The 4,871-nt window shown below is 51.1% G+C and overlaps 1 pseudogene; it reads right to left on the bottom strand.

The window, feature by feature from the left end:
• Nucleotides 1-269: 269 nt before the first annotated feature.
• On the bottom strand, nt 270-388 carry LOC148359052 (U2 spliceosomal RNA; annotated as a pseudogene).
• Between the last annotated feature and the right edge of the window lie 4,483 nt (nt 389-4,871).

Raw genomic sequence — 4,871 nt, 5'->3', positions numbered from 1 at the left:
TGAGACTCGAGTTGTTTACATGTGACGTAGACCAATACGTCACTGAGGTCTACAGCCAATTAATATTACCGCCATCTCCTGGACAGGGGTGGAACCTTGCAAGTCTTGTCCAAACCTTTTCCGCTTTGCACTTCACTCGCGGAGGGCACTCCTCTTCGAGGGACCTCACTGGAGGGTCCTCAGGGCCGAGTGAGAGAAATGGGATTGGGCCTTACTCTCAGCCAAAAGGCCAAGCTAAGTTCCTAGCCCTTAAGCCTTGCTGCGATCATTGCGAATGCACCGTTCCCGGAGGTACTGCAATACCGGGCCGATGCGTGGAGTGGACAGAGCAAGCTCTTATTCCATCTCCGGAATGCAAAAATCAAAGATCATGGCAAAGGCGAGATTTTAGTCGAGTAGTTTAGGGTCAAAACCCTCTTTGGCCCCGTTTATTTTGGGATGCTTTAATGGTGCGGTGGGCCACATTTGGCCCGCGGGCCACGACTTTGACACACGTTCCAATCCCGACTTCTCGATGTTTTTGGCATGTTTACGGCACCGCTTATCTAAGACTATACAAATGATGCAAACGTTGACAATGATGAGTCTGGAATTTGTCATTCTGTTTTCCAGCTCTCCTGTTCGTCCCTCACCCTTCTCCTTCAGGACCCCTCGGCTGCCCCCGGTGCCTGATCACAAAAACGCGAGTACGAGTGCAAACGTTTTGCAAAACGAACAGAAAAGTGCTAAATCATTCAAGCGCGAAACAAGACACCAATGTGTTAAGATTTGTCAATTTAATGGCGCTTTTACTCGTCATATTGCGGTAAGACGTTTTCATGGCGCGACGTCGCGACGCACCCGCCGTATCGGGTTTTGCCACGGTAGACCGCCGTGTCGGATCGAACGGAGCCGTGTTCTCGTTTTGCTTACTGTCGAGGGACGAATCTGCTCGATGTCCCGCTTATCTTCTCACGCATAAGAAAACTGGACATTCGGACATCACCTTGACACAATGACAATCAAATAGCGACCTACAAATGAAAATGAATGAATAATGCCAAAAGCTGCCCGGGGGGGCCTTCCCTGCGACGAGCATCCGTTCAACGTTCATTCATTCATTCACTTCGTGCACTCAACGACGTGACTCTCACACAAACGCCGAGCCATAAAACCCACAATGCGTCACGACGGCTGCCGTTTTCTGCTTTTATCTTAGGCAAACAGGCCGCCGTGTCTAGGCCTTTTATGTCTACGCCTATTATGCCTACGCCTTTTATGTCTATTTTTAAGGCTTATTTGCACGGCGCGGCCATTTTCACACGAAAAACGAGCGAGAGGCTAAGGGAGGCGGAGGAGGGCGCCGCGCTCCGGGCGGTTCTTACGCGGCCCCTGCAAACTACCCGAGTCCGGGTTCCTCGAGGTCAGTCCGACGCTGAGCGCATACTTCGGGTCGCAGTCTTGATATTTGACCGTCTTCGGGTCACGGTTTCGATCTTCATCCGGATGCCGAGTCGTGTGAGCAGCAGGCCCCGCCCCCTCATCTTCGTTTTCAGGACTGACTCATTCGGGGCCTTTCTATCCTCACCAAGACTCAAGTGTGCCGGCGCTGAGGAAGCCGCGCCCCGTTTTCTCCCAGAGAATAGGACGGCAGTTGCTGCATTCGGCCCGGGGGGGCCCGAAACCCCCGGCAGCCGCCGGCGAACCCCTCCGACGGGGTCTGTGTGCGCGGGGGCGATCGGAAGGAGGACGAAGTGGACGTGCGCTCGCTCCTCTTTTCGGCCGTTTAACATTCGCGGCGGATGACGACGCGGCAGATGGGAAAGACACGAGACGCCCCCTCAACGTTCGCTTTGAGCCCGCTCGTTTTCTGCATCCTCTTCACCATCCCGCTACCTCGACAGCCGGACGATTTGCCGAGAAAAAAAGAACAACGGCCGAGAAAATCAGTGGCCGCTCTCTACCCGGTCTGAGGACATGTTGTTTTGCATATGTTGTGCTTTGTTGGTGGGCATGAAGACCTGGTCCGGGTCCTTCTGGATAGACCACAGGCAGGCCGACTGGCAATAAAGGTCAGGGCACTGAACATCGTCAGTTGGGAGAAGACTATAATGAGTATTACTAGTACAACTTAAGTGAGCGCGGCTTTGTTCGGTGAAGGAGTCGATCATTCGATTCTTAACTCCACAGGCCAATGTATATTGACTGTACCCCCCAGACAGTTCCAGATGTCCAAATTTGAGTTCGAGAGACCCCCGGGGCCGAGCGTATACGGAAAGGTGCGGGGAAGACGCTCCTTTGCCATACGGAACCGCAGAGTTAAAATGGATCGGGTCTGGGCTTGTTTCCCTGGTTTTTCGCCTCACCAATCGGGAGACAAACTGTCTTATACTGTGCCTGGAACGTGGGGGAGGGGCTTTCATGTGACTTGACCTACGCAGAAGAGCCATTTACATTATAAAGCACGGTCGTCCGTAGGTAGTTTGGTATCGGCCCGCACAGAAAGCATCATTTGGGACTTTATATTGTTTTAGCGACGCTGCTACGTTACGGACTGATCTTTGAACGAGGGATTTGAGGTGCTACCGTTCGGTTCCAATCCGTTTCCGTGTGGTTCGCACAGTCAGGTGAAGTCGGAAAGGAGGATTCCCGGCCGCTGAAGATGCACTGAAGGATGAATCCGACCAAATGGTTGCACTTAGCCAATCAGCGTTGAGAATGCTCAACCACGTCCCGCTAGAACTTGAAAAAACCTTTGGCGCTGGAGTCGGAGGACGCGTAGGTCCCTAAGTCAAAGATGACTTGGCGAGCGGATCCACGTGACGTTTTGCGCTAAATGTTACCATAGTGACCAGAGTTTGTTGCTATTAGCACGTCCACCTTCAGTGGTCCCGAGTTCAAATCCCTCCCTGAATGGCGTGTGGAAAGAAAGAAAGAGAAAGAGATCAATAGGGAGCCCAAGGGAGAGAAGGAGAAAAACACAGCGAAAAGAAAAAGAGACAGTGAGAAAGAGAGAGCGCAAGAGAGATAGAGAGGAAAACAAGAAAGAGATAGATAGAAACAGAGGGAAATGAGATGGAGAGATAAATAGATAAAAGAGAAAGAGAGAACCAGAGAGAGAGAGAGAGAGAAAAAAAAAGCAAGAAATAGAAAGAAAGTAACAGGAGAAGAAAAAGACGAGGGGACATATTTAAAAAATGCAGCGCAAACCCACACGGTCCACGTGTTTGACACCCTTGTCTTAACTCGTTGAAACTAGATCATGAGTGCTTTTAGATAGGAAAGCGCCAAGCGAGGTCCAATCACAGCAAGCTAGCGGGTCAGCTCAAATCCAATACCTAATATCTGAGAGGCCTCATCCACGTTCACCGGCGATTGGGTCCTGCCAGCAGATTCTGATTGGACGCTCTCCGTTATGGCCGCAGTTCCCTTGCAGAAGGCCTCAGGAAACATCTCAACTATTGGTATCGCATGGCCAAGACCTCAGCGGAGCTTCCCTCCCCGGTCCGCTTCGTCACTCGCTGGATTGGCTTATTTGTCTCCTTTGCTTCGCTAAGCCCCTCGTTAGCGCCTTTCTAGTTCAGATAAGACTCGGACAGCTGCGTCTTTACCCTCCGTCCTCCCTTTTGTCACCTGGTTCTAAGAAGATAAGGACCTTTAGGGCGAGGTCCGTCAGGCCCGAGTCAAAGTTCAGTCGACACTCCAATTAAGGAAAACAAAGGATTTTGATCTTGAGAGGAGAACGGGAGAAGACCGCACAAAACAGGTTGAATATCTGGTTGAATGGAAAAAATGATCAATTGATGGTTAACACTTAAACTAGGGAATACATCAATACATTTGCAAGGAGAACGGGAGAGGACTGTACCACGCCGTCAGGATGTGCAATATCAATCTCCGAGAACCAATTGTTAGGTTTTTAGTTGAGTAGACGCTCCAAATAACGAGAGAAGAAATCGATGGATTTGGATCTTGGGTTGAAGGTAGGTTGAATTTCAAACTGTGTTCCAAAGGGCCACAAATGTTGTCTTTAAAACCAAACCCAAGAACTCAACCCAGCACAACTTTCACAACTTTTTCCTGACCTGAAAACCGAAAGTCGGTAGCAACGCTTCGTTAGCGGAACCGGTTAAGCAAATTGGTCTTTCGGGTCCTGTTGTTGTTGTTGCGTCCTCTTCTTTAGGGAACGCCGGCAGGACAAACATTCGTCGATTGCTCGCTCACCCCGGAAAACATCCATCGGCGGAAGCGTCCGCTACTGCCTAAGGAGACTACTTAACGAGGCCGGGTCCGCCTAACGAAGCCTCCTGAGGGGACCTGACCCAGACAAGTCCACTGAAAAACTCCCAAAGGCCTAATGCACGCCTTAACCTCAGGATGGACCTTAGGGATCCATACTGTTTCGATGAAACACCTTCAATGTTCATCATCCGATTAGTCCATCCGGCCCTTGTCGGTTTGACCAAGCACTTTGTGTCTGCGCGTGAGTTTTTGAGCCGCTTCGGCCGATGGTCGAGAGCTTCGACCGATGGTCGAGAGCTTCGACTCATTTTGGATGGATGCGGCCTTACTTGTCTTGGTCGGGATGTCCTGAAAAACAAAGACCAAGTCAGCCTGCTCCTCGTTGAACGCGGTGAAGAAAGTTTCAAATCAGGCCTTACCGATATTATAAAACCTGAGCTGGACCTGCTAGGTTTCTCTGTCTCGTTTTTGCACTTCCTATCTATGAGCCCTCATCCATCCATCCATCAATTGCCTGCCCCGCTCATCCTCAGTAGGGTCGCGGGGTGCTGGAGCCCATCCCAGCTATCTTTCGGCAGTGGGCGGGGGACACCCTCGATCGGGTGCCAGCACAGAGACAGACAAGCGGGAGATGGACAGACGGGTCGGTG

Source organism: Urocampus carinirostris, chromosome 10 (genome assembly GCF_059441175.1).
Source record: "Urocampus carinirostris isolate Australia breed hairy pipefish chromosome 10, RoL_Ucar_1.0, whole genome shotgun sequence".
NCBI classification, from domain to species: domain Eukaryota; kingdom Metazoa; phylum Chordata; class Actinopteri; order Syngnathiformes; family Syngnathidae; genus Urocampus; species Urocampus carinirostris.
The sequence above is the reverse complement of the archived record's forward strand: the minus strand, read 5'-3'. Positions and strand labels throughout refer to the sequence as shown.